The following is a 20,147-nucleotide window of genomic DNA, read 5'->3' as shown; positions in this document are numbered from 1 at the left end:
TGCCCGGAGCCCCGGGCTGCGAGCGCCGCGTCCTCGCTCCCGCCCCGCTCCGAGTGCCGGCGCTCCCCGGCCCCGGGCAGGGGACCCGCCCGCCGGGCAGCACCGCGGGGCGGGGGGCGCCGGGCGGGGACCGGGGCCGCCCCCCGGGCGAGGCGGCGGAGCGGGCACGCCGCCGCTTTCGGGGGATTCTCCGAGAGGAGCGCGGGCAGGGCGGCTCCGGGAGGGGGAACCCCCCTCGGCCCGGCTATTCGCGTCCCCGGCGTCGCTCCTCCTCCCGGCGCTGATGTCAGCCGCGGGGAGGGCCGGCTGGCAGCGCCAGAGCGGGGCGCGGGCGGCCGCGGCAGAGCCGAGCCGGAGCCGCCGCCGCCGGGACAGCGCGGGCTCCGGGCGCCGCCGGCAGCGCAACCCGAGCCCCCAGGGGCGCCCAGGGCCGCCGCGCCAGCACCGGGCCAGCCCCGCCGGGGGCCGGGCGAGCGCCCAGCGCCGGCGGCTGCCCCGCGGGGGGACCCGGCGCTCCGCCGCCCACAGCCGCCCGGCCGGGGAAGGGAAGGGACGGGAAGCGCTGCCGGGCTGCGCCGCGGAGCCGCTCCGAGTTCGGGGTCTCTCCGCGCAACTTGGGTTACGCGGCCGGACCTCTGCGGGGTTTCCATCCTCTGCCTTTCCATCTTATCGCAGCTGCTGCGAGATAATTGACTAAACCCAACAGAAATAAAACAAACTCAGGTTGCCTAAAAGTTAGGATACCTTTTTTTTTTTCTTTATTTCTCCCCCCTCCCTTTCTTTTACGATTTTATTCCCTATGTGGAAGTCGTGTGTGATTCGTGCTCGGCACACTGCATGGGAAGAAGCGGCTTGTGCTTTGGATCGAGGATTTGCTGTTGCAAAGCGGTCTAACTTCCATGCAGTGGGGCAGCCTTCACTACTATAAACGCCTTGATGATGTGCTGAGGAGCCCATGTAGATTCACATCTTGTGCAGAGAAGGCGCTGAAGGTAAGAAGGGGTCTTGGGGAAACGAGGGATTTTTTGTAGCCTTTTATATGATATCTTTTGTCCAGCATCCCCCTTTGAAGCAGAGCATCAGCAGTTCATCCAGAACAGTATGGATAGGCTGGTACCGATGAAAGTCTGCTCCTGTGCAAAGTGCACGGAGCTCACAAGTGATTGCAAAAGCTGTATTTATTTTTAGTCTGATAACACAGCACGGCGAGGATCTGTGCTCGCGGCGCGGACACTGAGCAACTCGCATAGCTCAGGAATGAGGAGATCCACGGTCTCAGTCTCTGATGGGCAGTTTGCATTGGCTGCTGCATTTTGTTGAATGTGTACCCCCGCTACCTCCCTAGAGCATCCCATCAGCCTGTGTGATTTGTTGTTTTTTGCAGATATAGTGCCTACTATTAATGAGAGAGGGAGAGGGATGGGAAAAAAAACATATGGAACATTTTATTGATGTGATCATAATCCTGTAATGGAGATTGCATTAAATGAGGATTGCATCAAAATGCCAGGCTGCTGTGGAGAGCCGAGAAAGCAAAAACTGTGCTGGATTGTAAATGAAGTTCTTTGATTGAAGGATTTTCTTGAACCATGAAGGGATGTCTGTAAGCTTAAAGTTGCTGTGTATGTGGAGTACTGGAATGGGATAAAACCCAGATCAAGCTGAAATGTATTTTAATTGACTCAAGCTCTGGATACAGTTAGAATTGGGTAGAGGCATTGCAGTGATGCCCAATGAATTCTTGGTTTCAGCTATGGAGACCACAGAAAGGCAAGGGGAGAGGAGAACCCAGACAGAGAAGGAGAGAATATGATCGTTTGGGGAAGAGAAGGATGGCTCGTCTGTGACTTTTGCCATCATGGCACAGAGCTTACATCCTGCTGGCTATAAGCAGAAACCTTGCAGGCGATGTGGAAAGCAGAGGATTTATCTCACTTTCCTTTTGCAACCTGGGTGTATGATGTAGCTGTGAGGTGCATGTCAAGGGGCAAACGGGGACCCATTTGCCCCTCGGACACTGAAGGAAATTGTGAGACTGGGAGAGATGGAGTCGGCTCAGCTGATCCTGCCTTTTTGAGCTTGAGTTGATAATACATGTTGAGTAATTGTTGCTGCTTATCTCAATTGGCAAAGGAGGGGAGAAGATGTTCAAGTTTATTGAACCGAAGCAGAGCTGAGGACAGTAGATACTATCAGCTCACCCTTGCATTCGTTTTGTGCTCAGTTGCATTCTGGCATAGAGAACTGAGCCACAAAGAGCACCTTCTTCAAGCCTTACTGAAAGGAAGCCTAAAGAGAACAAAAAGATTAAGTGAAAGATAAATTTTAACTTTTTGCTTGTCTGCAGTGGAAGTAGCATTGGTCTGCCAGGCAACACAGGTCATAAGAGGTAAGATAAGCAACAAAGTTACTTATTTATTTATTTATTTACTAACATTCCCACACGCACAAACAAAGTTGGCATACAAAGAAACAGCACGGAGTGGGGAAGCACCACGTCTGAGAAGCACCTAAGTTACAACTGATGTAAACACAAGAGAAATTCCTGTAAGAATCCTCAACAGTACCTATGTGTAACTGCAAAAGAGCTGGTTAAATTCAAAATTATGTAGAATAAACCAAAGCCAAATATCTGATGTTCTCAGAAGTAATTTGTTTTCCCATTTGTGTATAAAATCTGAGGTAATATTTCCACAACTCAATCTCCCTCTTCCTTTATATTTGACATAAAGTTGAGACAGAAACACTGATTTTAAATAAAGTGACGAAAAGCAGTGTAAGCACATTGAATTCCTGTTAAGCATTTTATTTTGGCAAAAGATAACTTTTCGTGAATTGTAAGAGATGGATTTAGAATATTCATGGCTAAACTCCAGGGAGCTCAGTAGGCAGAAGGTTCTTCCTCTAAAGAGATATCTGGAAAAGATGTGTTTAAATTTCAAGCCATATTCAGTTGAGACTGTTGGTTTCCACATTCTAAAATAATTTTTTTATGCCTCTTAGGGGAATGATGGTTAATCTGGGCAATAAAGCAAGTATTCCTAGCTCACTTTTTCAATAGAAAGAGCAAGCAGTGTGCTTTAACTGTACTTCTGTATATCCAATACTCCAGATTTTACTCTATTTTTTATCAAATAATAGCTGTGGAAAAATCTTGTCTTTTGAAACCATGGTTATCCATGCAGATCTTAGTCTGTATTTTTGCTACAGAAGAACTCTGCTTCATTGCTGCATTGTTCATCCTTGCAGCATTTCTTTAAATGTGAGCCTTGCTATAGTTAAAGGATAATTTATATTCAGTGTAGTACTGTCTGCACAGTGGAATTGGCTTTATACATCACAGCCTCTGTAAAAAAGGAGATCAAAGATCTGAACCTGTGGTCCTGTATTGCATTTGTATTCTAAGTGGACTTGAGTAATCTCATACTGGAGCCATTCACGCTCCCATAGTATGTCAGCCTTTCCATTAAAACATCTTTTGCTTAGGAATTTAACAGCTAGTTTTAGGACAGGCTCCAAGCTTAAGTTGGACACATTCATATAGTAAAAAAATAAATATATCCTAAACAATGAAGTCTAATAACATTTGGCACCATTAAGTTGAATTTATAGAAAGGCTAGTAGAAAACAACACTTGTCTGAAAAATGTAGAGATTAAAAGGGAAAAAAACTCAACCACAAATCTTTCAAATTTGGAAAGCACCTTGTGGATCCAGGTGAGTGTTTCTACCTGGATTTTAAAACAGCCTCTGATGGTTAAGCGGGCAATGGGACTTTTCTTAAAGGAGAACAGCACCGGCTCAAAGCAGAAATTAGTCAGATCTCAGTTTAATGGTTCAGCCTCACATTGCATCAGAACTAATGTTCTGGTGACAGTTCTTTTGAGGCTTAAGTTACAAGAACAACAAACCCCAAACCTTGCATTGTAACCGGTGAAGTTTTCCATTCAATGAGCCAAAGAGAACCATTCACTTTTGAATGGTGTTTATTGTCTGACGCAGGTGTTGAAAGCATTTGGGGGATGTGCTGCTAAAGCACACTTGCCAGGTAGTCCACCCGGGAGCAACCATCCCGGTAATCCTGCTTCCCATCAACGGTCTATTTACACTTAAACAGAGCTCTTTCTTCTAAAGCATCGCAGAGTCTTTTCCAATCACCTGTCTCAGAAGTAGTCCTTCATCTGTGCAAAGTATGATGACTTCTGGCATATTTCAGGTTAGAAGTGAAAAGACTGGAATTACAAATACACCTGGGTTCAAGGATACAGTTGCACATGCTATGTAATAGCAATGTTCAAGTAGCAAGTTCTAGACACAGCTTCCTATATTCCAAGTGTTTTGGACTGGATGAAATAAATGAGTATTGTTTGAATGAAAGTGTTGCCATTTACATAAAAATTCATAAGGGAGATTTGTATTCTTCTGTCCCAATTACCTCTTTCTGTAATGAGATCACTGAGGAGTTTGTAACAGTTGTCTCTCACCAGTGCAGTGAAGCAGCAGTGACCGTATCTTTCTTGGATGTTCTCAAAAGTCATGCTTCTTGCAGATACACAGGCAAGTAATGTGAAGCCAGGAAAAGTTAATGTAAAAATTAGAATACAGATGAAAATCTACTGTGGTATTTATTATGTGGATACAATCAAATAATGGTAGTTTTGACAGTAAGTAGAAAACTGTGAAGCGTTTTCTGTAACTGTGTCATAATTAAGCATTCTTTTCCTTTGAAGTCTATTGTTATTGCCTTTAAGAAAATCCTGTTGAAAATTAGTTCTGATACTGTTCGAAATGTATGTTTTCTCATAGATTATGCAAGATTTAGCCTTGATCAAACATGGCCTGAGTCAAATCTTCCTGCAGCATGTGAAAAAATTCCTGTTGGAACAGGGCCTTCCATAAGTGCTTCTTGCATTACGTAATGCACATGCTTGAACTTCTGCCACTCCTTTAGGAGTTCTACCTGTTCATGTGGTATAGAAGGCATAGGTGTGAAGGGGTTTAGCTTGCAGGAGTGGCAGAACTCAGCCTCTTGAACAGCAAATGCTTTGCTAACTTTTCCAAGAGGTTCTTTTTAAATGGCTGTTGTTTTCCTTCATTTAAATTGCGATAGACTCTGCAATGATTATATAATTTCAAGGGAACTTACATAGCCAGATCATCAGAGAACTTAATGTGTTGTTAGAGAGGCAGATGAATGCCGAAATCATTGGAGACTTCCAAATTCAATAGTGAAATTACAACCAGAGGTGCCCACTGTCTTTAAAACCCATTGCTCGGGGGTTTAACATGACAGCTCCTCGTGCTCAGAAACTTCGCCTGCTTCGTTTTCCTGCCAGGGGAGCATCTTGAGTTGTGTACTGCTTTGATGTGATATGGTTGTTTTGGGGAAGATTTTCTTCCTCCAAGCTGGTCTAGAAATAAGATGTCACTGGTGATGTAGTCTGTTTGCATATCAGTGTTTATCTGTTGCATCCTTAAGGACATAGTTTTATTATTGTTGTAAGAATTTAATTAGTAATTATATACGCTTGATGCTGTCTACTGAAGTAGGAGGAAATATATGCTAAAGGGAAGAAAATCAAGCAAAAGTTTGGAATGCTTTAGGCACAGCATGTTTCATTTAACCAACTGTGCTATCTTGTTAAATAAATAAATGTATATGTATGGAAATCTATGATCTGCTGGATCCGTGTTCACATACGTGGGCACACTATAACCACACACACTCTTGTTTCCAGCTGTAGTCCCTGGCACAAGGAACATACAGGTCCACCCAAAGAAAAGTAACATATTTGGGATATGACAGAACTGCAGGTTCCATGAAATGGAGCATAGGAAGCAGTTATAAAGAAGCCAACTGCCCACCCTTAACCTGTAATTCAGATGTCATTAGGTCACTTTTTTTTAAAATTGTCCTAAAAAAGGAAGTTCCATGACTTTGTGTAGAAACTGAATTTTATCTCTGTTAATGGAAGTAAAAGTCATGTTTAGTAACTTCTGCAGGTTCTGGGATTGCTTTTGCAGTTAATAAAGTATGTGTCTCTCTTCTTCTGGCAAGTATGAAGCTGTGTGTCCTGAGAGGCACATGGTTACTTGGGTTGTTGGTTTTCCTTAGGTGTGATGGTAGTTTTCTTCCTGAAATGGAGAGCAGCTTCAATAGGAGGCATTATGGCAAGGTTCAGGTTGGATTCACAAACTGGAAAGGGATTTTCCTAGGGACTTGTAGGATGTTTGTGATGAAAAGCCTAGACTGCACTTGTCAACATTAAATAGCCAAAGAGCCTGCCATAGCATTCTCTAAAGAAAAGTGTGGAGGAACTCTGGTCTTTGGAAACCTCATTAAATGATGACTTAACAGGAACTGTAATGTGCATATATAACTCTGAACTCAAATAATTTGAGGCCTCACTATAGTAGTTTGTTCAGATTATAGTTGCTGTCAGTACTTTATAAATATATACACAATATAAGGATGAAACTAAAGCTATGGAGTAATGGAGTAATGGCTTTACTTTGTCAGTCATTTAATTGACTTTTGGAAAATGTACATGGCAGCATTGTAAATAAAAATGTAGAGTGCAAGGCAGCACAGTAGTAATTTCAGGGATGCAAAATTGGGAAAGAAATGCATAACATTCATTTTCTGTTCATCTCCCTGCCTTGTCTTCATGTGAGACTCTACCAGAATGAATGGTTTCCAGTGAAGGGTTTTGTAATAATTTCCTGTAACTGAGACTCTGCTACAAGAGATCAGTGAAGTGCTTGTCAGACACGTGTGCATGCATGTCTCATTATCAGAGAACTCTGTTTAAAATTCATGTTCAGGAGATCTGTAATTTTATGACTTATTAAAGAAAATTGTATGTAAGGTAAATCAAGGGTTTTGTTGTCCCAGTTTATTTGTTACAGTTTTCTAAGATAATTCAGAATGGCCTGATCCTCTGACAAAATAGCAGCTGAAGTAACAGTTATTACTTCTTTATCTTCTATTATTCCACACGAAACTTCAGGGAAAAAAATCTCACACTTACACGTGTGTAGTTGTTTATGGCATTAGTGAAATCTGAGCAATGGAAGTTACAGAAGGGTCCTTAGACACTGGGAAATAAGTGTATTTTAACTGCATATAATCAGTCTGGAATAATGATGACTACAAAATGGAACTATCGTAACATATTTGGTATTCACATATTCATCCACACCCTCTCATTTTTCACATATAAGCCCTATAAAAAGACAATATATCTAGGAGAACACCTTAAATCACACTTTCTTAGCAAAAAAATAATTTAAAATCTCTCTTCCAAAGGCTACAGAATTGTACAGTTATTTATTTTTTGACAACATGCTTGGTCAAATATCAGTTAGTTTGTGTCTTTCACTGTTTAGCTTTATCTACATATAGAAAGAAAACCATTTCCATGAACTGCTCTGGAAGTGCCCTAAAGCATAATGCAAAGTATATTTGAGATCAGTTCACAGAACATTAACTTAAGGTGTTTCAAGATGGAAATGGGGAGAAAAAAGACATTTGGCATATCAGGAAAAAATAAAATTGACCGCTCTAAAAAAATAAATGCGAGTCAGAAACCAAAGACTTTAATACTTCCAAAGAAATGCATGGCTTGTGTCTCTGGTCAGAAACTGTTGTGTTCTGAGCTGAGGAATAAGGTTGAATATGTCAAACATTGGCAGCCTCCTGATGAGCTGTGAGCCAGTAGCATCTTGTGGCTGCAGCTCTGCGTCAGTGCTGAGCTATGGGCTCACTGAACAACCTGAAACTTGTGTGCTAAAGGGAGAGAGATTCTTGGTGACTAAATACCAGTGACTCTCTAAAGAGTTTTGAATGTTTTAATGAAAGCACTTAAAAATTCCTGCTTTCTTCTGGCACTGAAAACAAAGAAAATTGAATCTACGTGGCACCCACTCTTTCTCTCTTTTTAAATTCTACTGAATTGTCTTTGAATTAGGTTTGTTAAATGAAGTTGAAAAGCAGTAAATTAATAAATTTTACTATGGAACTGAGCAGGATTAGTATTTTCCAAAGGACTTCCATAGTTTGGGTGTGTAAGTTCCATTTTCAAAGCGAGTTGGTTTCTGACAGAGCCCAAAACTTCCCTGCTTTCAGAATCTTTGAAGTGTTTTTGCAGTCAGTGCTATTTTGGTTAATGTCTGGTTGTAGTAACAGTCTGTACCTCATCCATGTTTTCTTAAATTTCTTTGAATATTAGGGACATTAAATCTAGTCACATTCAATATTCAAAATATAGTGAAACCCAAGGATGATTATTCTATCCAAAACCTAAAAGGAAACTATGAATTTGAACTAAAAACATCACCAGTCCTTACCAAGGTTGCACAAAATAAACTTTTTAAAGGAATGATTATGTTCTTTTAATCAACTTTATTTTACTCAAGTAGATTTTAAACACTTAAAGAGGAGGAGCAGCAGCAGAAGAATTAGGAAATTAATCATAGATTAATCATTCATTGTCATAGAAATTAATCTATTATATTAGGATGAGAGTTGAGTTTTGGGCCAATTACTTCTTATTTAACACCCTGTATTTTGTGGCTCATCAAACAGACATGTTTAAGCATCAACCAGCCTGCCCAGTTAACTGAGTGGAACCCCCAGCATTGGAAAAAGTGACAGTTATTTTTTAAGACAATCACAATAAGGAAGAACTAAAGTCAGAAAAAGAGATTTTTTTTCTACTTTCTGTTAATCTAAACTTTAAAATCCAGTCAGACAAACTGAGGCAATAAACAGAAGTTAAAACATTGAAGGAAGTTTATAAAAAGGAAAAGAACTGGCTGAAATTTGCCAGAATTTATGATAAAAATAGTTCATTTTTCTTCATAGAGTCATAGATTCCCTATAGAATGGTGAGCCAAACCTGAGATCCATTGTATTATTCATTAAGTTGGAAAAAAAAAAGTAAATATACTGGTAAATTTGTTGTGCTAGAACAGCTTTTTTTGTGACTGTATTGCATTACACAGCTCAGATTCAGTCCCTAACATGAATGGAGTTTGGCTTCAAGGTTGTGTTTGAGTAGTGCTCTTGGGAATCACTGTGTAGGGTACTTTTAAATAACTAAAAAAATCTTAATTAACAAGGTATTATTGCTATTTGGGACTGCTTGGCTTCATATACTAGGTCAACTGTCCCATAGCTGCTTCCTTTGGATACTTTTTCTCTTGATAATTCAGGTTTCAGGATTTGGTTATTATTTAACATAAAAACCCAGAATATTTTCCTGTCAAGTTCAGCCAAAGCCTAATCTGGCTTCATACAAATGCCATTTGTTATGAGTCCACTTAATGCCAGTGTTTGTATTTTTGTTGTACTGCACTTAACAAAAAAGAGTATTTAAAAAATAATGTCTGAATCAAAAATTGTACAACATCAGTCTGCAAAAAATGTGTACAGTCTCAGCTCCTTACATGTAATTCATTTTTGGCAGGTGCAGTACTTTTAGGCTCTATTGTATTATAAACGCTAAAAAAACTCGAAAGAAATCATTGGAAAAAGATTTAGAGTAAGTGATTTAAGGGAGGCTGGCAGGTGGTACTGTGTGGCTACTGCAGGATTACCTAAATTCTGGAAATGCAGTCACTTCAGACTATTGGATCTGTGTCTTGATTTAGTCATTACGGAAGCAAAAGTCACCACTTTGCTGATCTGCTGAACTGTGAGGCAGTTGTCGATGGAGGTGTTAATCAACCAACTTTCTGAAAAGTTCGGGATGCTTCAGTTATTAAAGTGATAACTTGGTCAGGACACCTCTTTACCTACTGTATATGTGATGTGTAGATGATAAAGATCTAACATGTGGCATTACAAGTATGTCTGTTGGGGAAGACAGATAAAGTGTAGGAAACCTCTAAGGAACAGTGAAGTTGAAATGAAAATACTCTTGGAAACAACTTCAGTGGGTTACTATGGTAGTAAAATACCTCGTGATAAGCCTCACAAATGTTAGATATGCTCAGATATGTCTTAGTCTGATGGCTGAGGGAATTAGCATTTTTAACAGACTATTTTGTGATCCAAAAGACCAGATTTAGGATGCCATGCATCACTTTGTGAACCTCGTTTGTGGCAGATTTTCCTCCTTTCCTTTTCTTTTAATACATACTCTTGGACTGGAGTATTTCTTACAACTTCCGCTGTAACTTTTGGAGGGAGAAACATGTCAAATCCTTTGGGGGCTGGCAACAGCTGTTCTCTTTCTCGGATTTTGGAGCTCCTACTCAGTTTTATGAAGGACTCTGTAAATGGGAGCCCTAGTTGGAGTTACATACTTCTGTCAAAATGAAGAGTTGCCTGTTGTCCTTGACATCAGTGTGATTTTAGGCTGCATTCTGTGTCCTAATTTGCACCAGATCCTTTGCCATTTTATATTTCCTAACTGCAAACTCTGTACTTATCTGAATTTCCTAGCGATATGAAGTGCTGCAAGCACATAAAATAATGTTGGTAGTGAACCAAAAGAAATACTTGAAGCAGTTTCTCCTTTTTTGCACACTACAAAAATGTTCACTTAATATTCAGAAGAATCAGTGGAAATTTTCAAAGCTTGACCTAAGGCCCTAAGCAACCTGATGTAACTTAGAAGCTTTAAGCAGGTTTGGCTAGACAGGCTCTCTAGAGGTGTCTTCCAGTCTGAACTTCTCTTTGGTCCTTTAAAAAGACTTTGACTCCTCTATATAGGTCACACCTTTTTGCTTTGTCTCAATTGTGATTTTTTTTGGCTGAAATTCAGGAGCTTGCTATGTCCTTACTGTTCTGCTTGTTCAGGTAGTGAAGAAGAGAGAAGCAGGAAGAGAAGCCTACTAGTGAACAGAAGAGAGCTGTTATTTTTGTGCTGGGATGTGGATCTCAGCATTGTTTACTATTCCTGTCTCAATGTGTGCTATTTAGTGTAATTTTGGAGGCCTCCTTCAGCTGGGGTTATACTCACAGGCTGCCACTTCAACAGGTCGTTTCTTCGCTGTCTTTGTGCTGTGCTGTTCTGAATACAGGTTGAAGTACAACTTTTGATCTGTGAAACACTTTCTGGTTTCCTTTCTCTTTCTGAGAAAGTCCTGTTGCGTGTTTTTGTTCTTCTGTAAAAGCCAACTGGAAAGCTGAACCCTCAGCTTTATTAACAGAGCTGAGGGCAAAAAAATCCGAGACTGATTTTTTTTTCCCTTAGTCCTACAAAACCTAAGTTACTTGACATTCAGAGCTGTAAGACAAACTTGTTAATTTAGTTTTTCCTGAGGGTTTTCTTGGGTGGACGCATTTGTTCCAGTGTAATTTTGTTTGTATTTGTGAGGAGTGTTCTGCTGATGCTTCACGTTGATCGTTTAGTGCTCTTGACTACAAGAGTGTCTGGAGGTTGATTGACAAGTCCCCTAAAAAATGCAAGAAATGCAGTTTCTAGAGAGGGACTTAACAATGTGTGACTGTGAGGAAAAGAGAATAAAACTATGTTGAGAATAGACAATATTTTTATGGAGAGAAATTTAAGCACTTTCAGTAGATAGAAGACCACTGTAAATGAAACCAAGCTTCTTAAAAATCTCTAAAAGGGATCTTTACTGTTACAGAAGCTCTAATTTACTCCTTGTTTCATCATGGAATTTTTTATCAATGCACACAGTCAAACAAAATTGTGCACTGGAAAGCAGTGAAGGTGCCTGAATCTGAACCAGCATTTCATGATTGTTGTTGTTAAAGTTAGAGTATTTCTTCATTTCAGGTACTTTCACTTACTTTCCATGCTGTCTGTGGAACACAATGTCATTGGTATTTTTTTAAATATCTTAAAGGATCATAACACTGCATATACTAAATCTAGCTGAAATGTAGGTTAAAAATTACTTCTATGGGTTTGTGTTGGTTTATTTGGACCAATTTAAACCGAAAGCTCATCAGAATCCTGAATATACTCAGTGTTTTCCATCCTTGACTCTTGCTGTACCACTTTGTTTCTGCTATATCAAAAAGAACACTTTGTTTCCCTTAAAAAATACTTGGGTGTTATGAAATATTTCAATAAATGTCAGCTGCATGCAGTTTGTTGGTCATTAAGCCAAGTTGTTCCACAATCATGGACTGTTTCCTTCAGATTGCATTGAGGAAAGCTTCTTATCCTAATTATTTGTTTGTCTTAATTAATGTGTGGTAAAATGTGTATTGCATTTGTACCATTAGACATTCTCAGTCTGATATTTTCAGAACCCTGCAGATGTGGATTTTAAATAAATGAAAAGAGCAGATGGTGTACAGGGAAATCTTTGGTAGGCCAAGGAGCTAAATCAAAGTTTCCTTGAATTCCAGGAGGCATCTTACATAGGGACTGTTTTTCCATCACTAGAAAATTTAAGAATGAAATATTGATCTACAGTATATTGTAAATGTAAAGAATATTCTAAATATGCAGAATATTCTGTAGAAAAAGTGTGTGCCATAGGAAGAAATCTGCAACATGCACTCTCTACTCGTTAGCACATATTTTAGCATAGGGCTTAGACTTGCTTTGAGATTATCAACCCTGATGGTGCTGAATATAAAAAATGTCAATATAATTAGTCATCTCCAGCAGAAAATAATTTTTTCCATTTTTTTCCCTGTCTGGAGGAGGGGATGAACTGGTTTTCAGTTACTCTTTATCATTTCAGTTTCTATTTTTGCCTTCGACTGGGAACATTTACCAATTACTTTTTTCCATCTTGTATTTAGGGATGGGCTATTTTATGAGATAAGTCTTTGTAACAGAAATGCCCTGATGAACCAGAGTGAACTGATGGTAATTCAGCAAAAGCTACTCCTTGACTGATGGTCAAGGAATAGGACATAGAACTGTACATGGTCAGCTTTGGACATAAAGTGAGCTACTTATAGTGCTAATCCACATTGTCTTAATTAAGACATTACAAGTGTTCAGTGTAGAAACTTCATATTGAATACTCTGGATAAGGAACATATATATGAACAGATTCTGTTTGGCTTTGCATTGGTGCAAGTACAATTTATGAAAATATACAATGATACCCAGAAATTCAGAACAAAGACAGTTGTTCTGATCCTTCCCTTCTTTGAGAAAAAAAATCTCAAAAAAAATACATCATTGCAATGATATCTAGGCAAGAGAGTGCAATTTAAATGTATAGTTACCATCATAGATGTATGTATGGGCTGTATAACCACAGGGAAATCACGGATTTTCTATTTCCCTTGAATGTGTTCATTATTAGAAAGTGTTACCAGAGTATTGTTTGTTGTAGGAGAAGAAAATCCTGTTCAAGTTTTTAATGAATCTCTTGAGAGATTCATCAGATTTACAGGTTAAAAAAGCTGTAAACATTCTACTGGGAGTAATCATTAAAGAGAAGATGAATGTGAGTTATCTGTACACTTATTCTGAAACAGAAACCCTGAAGATGATTTACAGACCAAAGAACTGTTTGTCTTTAAATGGTCTGTACTGCTGCAGTCTGCAATGAAATACGTATGATTAAAAGTAAGTCTGTTTGCAAGATGAGAACCAGTTCCACTGTTTCCTTTGGAGAATTTTATAGGTAAGACAGCATTGATCTGAATTTGAAGGGAAGAAGCCTGAGACAAATGTTTCCTTCATTTCTAGATTAAAAAAAGCTTTAGAGTGGAAGAAAAAAATCCTTACTGCATAGATAATCAACTTGGAGGGCCTTGTGTTGGAAATCTGCTTTTCTAAATCAAATAAAAATTAATTGATAAGAGGTCTGTAGATCAAATAAATAAATTCAATCCTCAGATGAGTTACTTTTTTGGTAAATCTAAAAAGTGACAGCACAGGGCTGCTAAAAGATTTGCCTTTCCACAAGGCACTTCATACCCTTGATTATGCACTCAAGCTTGACTGACCCAGCAGCATGCTAGACAAAGTTTATAATTTGTGATGAAACAGTTTGGTTAATATTTTTTTTTTTTTAATCCGGAGTATTACAGAGACAGTGAAGGGTACAATTTTGAATATACTGCTCAAAAAGTATTTCTAAACTAATAAATGAAGAATTGTTCCTTCAAACATTTTAATTGGTCACCTAAGATTCCACTGAACATATTTTTGTAGTTAATATCTCCTGCTTCTTCAGAAAACTCCAGGCCTGCCATGGAGAAGACAGTTTGCAGTTGGGGTGAATTTCGGCATTAGTTTTGTTTTGGTGGTGTAACTCTTCAGTGAAGCACAAATGGACTGAAAACTTGAAAAACAACAAAATGTGAACTGTGTCCCAACCGCATCTGTTGGACATAACAGAAGTAGTTTTACAGTCATTCAGCTTTCCAAGAGGTCACCCCCTTTGCAAATAATATGCATAACAAACTGCTGTATTCACAGTGCCTCATCATTATGAACAGTGTGCATTTCAGCTGACACTGCCATGCACAACATGATGTTACCAGTTTAGTACATGACTGTGAACCTGATCCTATTGTCATACTGGAAATATTCAAGACTCCAAAATGAAATCACTCTGACACAAGAGGATTAATACTTCTGCTGAATTTTCTTAGTATTTTGTAAAGGTTACCTACTCCGTACTATTTTGTTTTTCCTAGATAAGTGTATGTGCATTGAATTTTAGTCTATTCTATTTTTTCTATTAGAAGTGTGTGCGTGTGTTTCTATGTCTATGCATGGACATGCTGTGGTCATGAAAGTTGTAACTTATGTCCTTGGTCTGAGCTAAACATTGGGCTTAAAGGCTCTGAACAAGCTTCTTCATGGAGCAGTCCCAGTGAAAATTCATCTCTGACCTGAAATACCCATGAGCAGAATCCTCTTGAGCAAACCTCAGCCATGGCATTTGGAACAGTGTGCCTGACGATGAAGGTAAATCAAGACAAGAATGAGAACGTCAAGTCTGCTCTAGCTTAAGACTGAAATGTCAGAAAATGTGAAGGAATGTACTCATTCATGTAGAATCATTTTTGTGATGTGGCCTGTTGGTGGAAGATTAATGAAAAAGCCTTGTGACGTGTTTTGTGCTGGCGTTGTGTTTGGGTATGTCTTAAATATCAGTGGTGCAACGTGTTAGATCTTATGTTCTTTATGTTTCCTTTTACAAGAATTTACATTTGTAGTCATTTCTCTAGATGACTGGAAAGCATTTTGCCAATTTTTAGGTATCCATTATCCACTGCCACCTTTCTGCACCTGTTTGTCTCCCACTGACTCCTACTTTTCCACAGATATGGACCCTAAAAGGAACATTTCTTGCTATGAAAGCAATATGTGCCAAGAGATGATTTGCAATCCTATGACTATTTCCTTCGCAAAGGCTTGCAAGATTTTAGGAAAAATGCCAGCTAGTGCACAGACAGTTTGGCTCTATAAGCCCAGCATTAAGATTAACAAGTTGTAAATAGCTGCATGTTGCCATTAGCTCAAAACCCTGCTGCTTTCAGGACACGATGAGGACTGTAATAAGAATGTTGTTCATTGCTTGTTGTATTTTTTTCCTTCTCTTGCACAGCACTTAACTGAGGAGTAACTTTTAAAAGTTGGATGGCTTGTGATGGGGTCCTGATGTGATTCTCTCATCTTACTGACCAGCGTGTTGCTGGTAGAACTCTAACAAACAGATCACTGAGATGAGGGGAAAAAACACCAAAGCCAAACCTGCCACTGTTTTTTTGAACAAGTTTTTATAGGAAGGAATTTGTAATCCTGGATATTTTTTTTTTCCTTCAAAAATAAATACAGTGTTAAAAGAGCTGAATATATTTACAGTATCTCATGTAAACATTCATATATGTATAAGGCTTTCTTACAACTATATGAATCTGCACATCTTGATTGATGTCAGTTGAGCTGTGCTAGCTTATAAAAAACATGGATTGTATCTAGCATATGCCACTCAAAGTTACAGTATCTCTGTTTTTCAGACATGTATAAAAATTCAACTTGGTGTATTTAATGAAACAAAATATTTTCAGAGTTTAAGAGATGCTTAGTTTGTTTTGAGAATGTCTAATGTATTAACTTTTGCATGGATTGCTCAGTGAAGCGGCCAACTTTGGAAAAAGGTTGGTAAATTAATCTGTATTAGTGTATTTTTATCATGAAACAATCAGTTTCATGACAGCTCGATCCTGACCGAGGAAGAGGTAGTCTACCAAATTTGGAATTTTACATGACTATTTCTTTCCAAAAGAAAGTACCAACGTTGATCATTAAGAGACCTTACCCTTGGATTTACTATATAAGGAGCTGATGATCATTCATTCATTCATTCATTTTTGCCCATTTTATTTTGGATGGGGTGGAGGGACAGAGGAGAGTGCCTGGTGTTACCTGGGAGCACAGTGTTGTGCTGCTGTCTGAGCCAGGTCTACCTTAATTGTGGAAAATTTACAATGGGGCTGAAAAGAACCACCTGTGTAGGAAAGAATTAGAGCAGAATCTTGGAGGAGAATTTCGTAGTTGTGATGGCAGGGTTGTAGAAGTGGATGGTTGGAACAACATAGTTCTGAGATGAATATGCTGCAATACCAAGGCAAAGTGCCAGGATGAAGGGAATGTGTTCAAAGAAACTGTAGCAATGGAGCTTTGCAATAAGGAGAAGCTTTGAGGCAAGACACTGAAGTACTGACAATATCCAAATGCCAAGCTAGCAGGGAACACAAACCAAGGCAAAACATTAAATTCTCATGGAGAAGCACCCAAGTGCTGAAGGAAAATGCTAAAATGTTCAGATCAAATGGATGGTTATTATTCAAAGTGCTTAAGAGGCAAAAGCAGAAGTGCAGAGTTGAACAGTGTCAAACTGGCTGAACAGGGGAAGCGTGGAAGCTGGCAGATTAGCTCTGGTCTTTGAAACTAAGTTTTTAGGGAAGCTGATGTAACAGTTCAGTCTGATTTTGATTGACAGTCTCCTTATGGTAACATCAGAAGATTTATTGGTGTTTTAGTACAAGTGGGTTACTTTTACCAAAGCATGGGATAGCAGTAGTTGTTCTAACACAGAAGACTGCTGGGTTTTACTGAAGAGAAAAGTGATGTGTGGGGTACAGAAGTGCATCCCTCACAGTATTTGCTGTGTATAAAATTCAAAGGGGGAAATATTCCCAGAAGAATTCTCCTTAGGAGGCTTAAAGTCTACAATATCCTACTCAATGCCACCAACATACCTTAAGATCAAAGGCTTGTTTAATAGCTATATGACATGTTTGCAAGTTTATAGGCTATGAATCCTACTGTTAAAGATTTTCAGGAAAGGTTACCCAAACCTATCCCCAGTCTGTTTCATTTCTGTAAAGACAGGGCATGATAATTCAAGAAAAGGGACTTGGTTTTAATATTTAAAAGTGTACAGTTTCTTCAATATTCAGCTCATGAATATTCATATATTTTTTGTCTGTATGTCTTTATTTTAGAAGCAGCCAGGGCACTATAAGATAATTGGTGTCCTGTGACTGGTAAAACTTGTTGAAGGGAAATGAGATACAGGTTTTAGCAGAAAGGAAGACAAAGCCCTTCTAGCTTATTTTCAGGCAAAATGTGGTGAAACTGTAGAAAGGGGGAGATGGGTGTAAAATTCACAGAGTCTCAACTCAACCCTAAGTAAACTTACCTCACTCTAATAATGGCTGAAGGACCAGAGTGATGACAATTTGTGTGTGAAATTGTATCTATGTAAAACAATGCATGTTTGTCATGGTTCAGTGCACCTTGAAAGAAAACACTGTATGTGCTATACACGTGGTGTTGTCCATGGGGTTGGTAAGAGGCCATTTAACTCTGCATTTACTTTCATTAGAAATTGCTCTGTCTGCAGTTGTACCAATTATTGCTTTATTGTAGGGGCTGCCTCGGACTGCCAGCAATGCTTTTTTCATTGTTGCAGAGCTTTTCTATAGAGAGAAGATTTTTAGTACAGTGTTAAGAGCAGTTTATTCTTCTTTTTTCTTTAATTTAAGGGTTTTACAGTTCTGATTAGTGTGCCAGTTATCAGTATGACAGAAATGCTGCCTCACCTGACACCACCAGTGTTGTTTCACTTTTCTTCACCTGTTAGTTCAGATAGCAAGTGACAGACACTTCCAGAGTACACGGTATCTTGTGTTCTGTGCACATTCTTACAGATTGATTGCCACAAAACATAGATCCAATATCAAATATGGAAAATATATTTTGATTACCCTCTTCTGTAATGTCTTTTCATGGAATAAGAGCAGTGATGCCTAGTGTGAGGTTTGAAAATGTTCAGGGGCTAAATCACACAGATGTGTATGGAAGGATCCCTCAGCTTGGAAAAGAATGATCTTGGAGCAGCCAAAGTTTTCCCTTTACCCTTCAGTGGTTTACAGTATTGGTCTGTAGCCCTGAACACATTGTAACTCCAGAGGCACTGGAAGTTTGTGGGAGAATTACTGGAGATTCAGAACAAAATTTGTACATGATCCAAGCCTCTCTTGGGCAAATACAGCATAATGTAAACTTGGGAAGAGTGTATGTTATGTAACCAGGCTCAGCTTCACAGCTGATTTAGAAAAAAATGACATCTTACTTCCCAGAATGAGATTTGGGGAAAGAAATTTTGTCTTGATCAAATGCAACAGCTGCTGCAGTTTAGATTCAAGTGTGATGCAAATCAAGCCCCCATTTCTGCTCTGTTCCGTTCTGCCCAAACAGGGGACCATTGTTGGTTTGGTTCTTTTTTTCAGAGAACCAGTCTGTGCTTTGACCCCAGTAATTACAAATGATTTAAAAAAAAAAATAATTATACAAGTTCTGCCATATTGTGATGACACATATAAACAGTTTAAAAATACTTAAGTGATGAATTTCTGTTGTAAGAGCCAGCTGCAGAGTACTTATAACTGGAGTATGTTAAACCATTTAAATATTCCAAACATTATGTACAACAGATCTTGTACTAATTCATTATGAAAACAGCAATTTCATTTAATCATTTATTAGCTATTTATAAGGTGTCTGCATATTAAGTATGCATACAGATTGTTGTTCAACCTGGCGACCAGTATAATGCTTGCAGAAGTGTCACCCGTGTGTAATCACTGATGATTTTTTTTTGGTGAACATTGTTCTCAATTACTAGTTACCAGCACAACTGTGTGGTTCTGAGACTTGTCTGTGTAATATAGTAAATGAGTCTCTGTCCCAGTAAGAGGGGAAAAAAACCCCAACAAGTTGCTTAAAACAATAGTCAAAGTTGAATGTAAGTCATTCATTACTCGGTTCTGTCCACTTCTGGAATGTGGATTTACCACATGAAGACAATGAAGCAAATTGCCCAGAAACACTGTAAAACCTCTGTCCTTAGAGTTTTTTAAGGACCAACTGGCCAAAGCCTGAAGGAATCTGGTCTGTGTTGGGTACTGACACATCTCTGTGCAGATTGGACTGCAGCCCTTTTAAGGACCGTTCCAATATGAAGGATTCAGTGACTTCTTACAAAGTCACAGTGGGGGACTAAGCAGAATGCTGTTAGTTATCTGTTGTGTTTCCAAGGTTGTTAAACATAGTTTTATTGTAGAATACAATGTTGGACTGTGATTAAAAAAAAAAAAAACAAATCCAGAGGAAGCAAACTGTGCAATACTCTGTCATTCTACGCTGGTGTATCTTGATCACTGGTATTTTTACCACACTGCTGTAGGGCTTTGTTTTTATTTTTGCATGACTGACATGTGGGTTTCAGCTTTCCTATTGTGATAATGAGCTCCTTTGATGGGTCTTGCTGTACTGTAGGTGTAGGGTGCCATAGGATCCAACTTCTATTAGCAGAATACTGTTTGCTACATATCTTGCACATATATCTGAATCATCTCACTTATTTGATGATTCAATCTTTGAGAACATTAATCAAGAATTTGCCACCAAAGTTAAAAATATGCAAGGCTTTAGGCTCCCAAATCCTACAACCATGACTCTTATCTGTGTCCCATAAATATTTACTATTTTGGAAATAGTAATGTGTATTTTCACATATTGCAAAGATCTTGGCTTGAGCTCTAAACAGCTTTACAGCATAATGTGAAATGCTAATGCTAACAATAAATAAATGTATGGTGTGCAAAAGGGAACACAGAACCATCTTGCTACAATTTACCTGATAAGGTTCAGACCATACTCTTCTGTGCCC

At 39.0% G+C, this 20,147-nt stretch overlaps 1 protein-coding gene across 5 annotated transcripts in view; it reads left to right on the top strand.

Annotated features, from left to right (window-relative positions):
• Nucleotides 1-469: 469 nt before the first annotated feature.
• The window catches only part of PCDH11X (protocadherin 11 X-linked), a 455,646-nt gene continuing 435,968 nt past the window's right edge, over nt 470-20,147 (top strand). The window contains exon 1 of one of the 5 annotated variants that reach the window (XM_064670116.1): nt 470-992. The gene's annotated coding sequence lies outside the window, so the exon portion shown is untranslated. Of the gene's footprint in view, nt 993-1,975; nt 2,390-20,147 lie in introns of those variants that run through there. The other 4 variants (XM_064670117.1, XM_064670115.1, XM_064670112.1 and 1 more) reach the window with 4 other exon arrangements.

Source organism: Pseudopipra pipra, chromosome 13, assembly GCF_036250125.1.
Source record: "Pseudopipra pipra isolate bDixPip1 chromosome 13, bDixPip1.hap1, whole genome shotgun sequence".
Lineage (NCBI taxonomy): Eukaryota > Metazoa > Chordata > Aves > Passeriformes > Pipridae > Pseudopipra > Pseudopipra pipra.
This window is presented reverse-complemented; position numbering and strand designations above follow the sequence as displayed.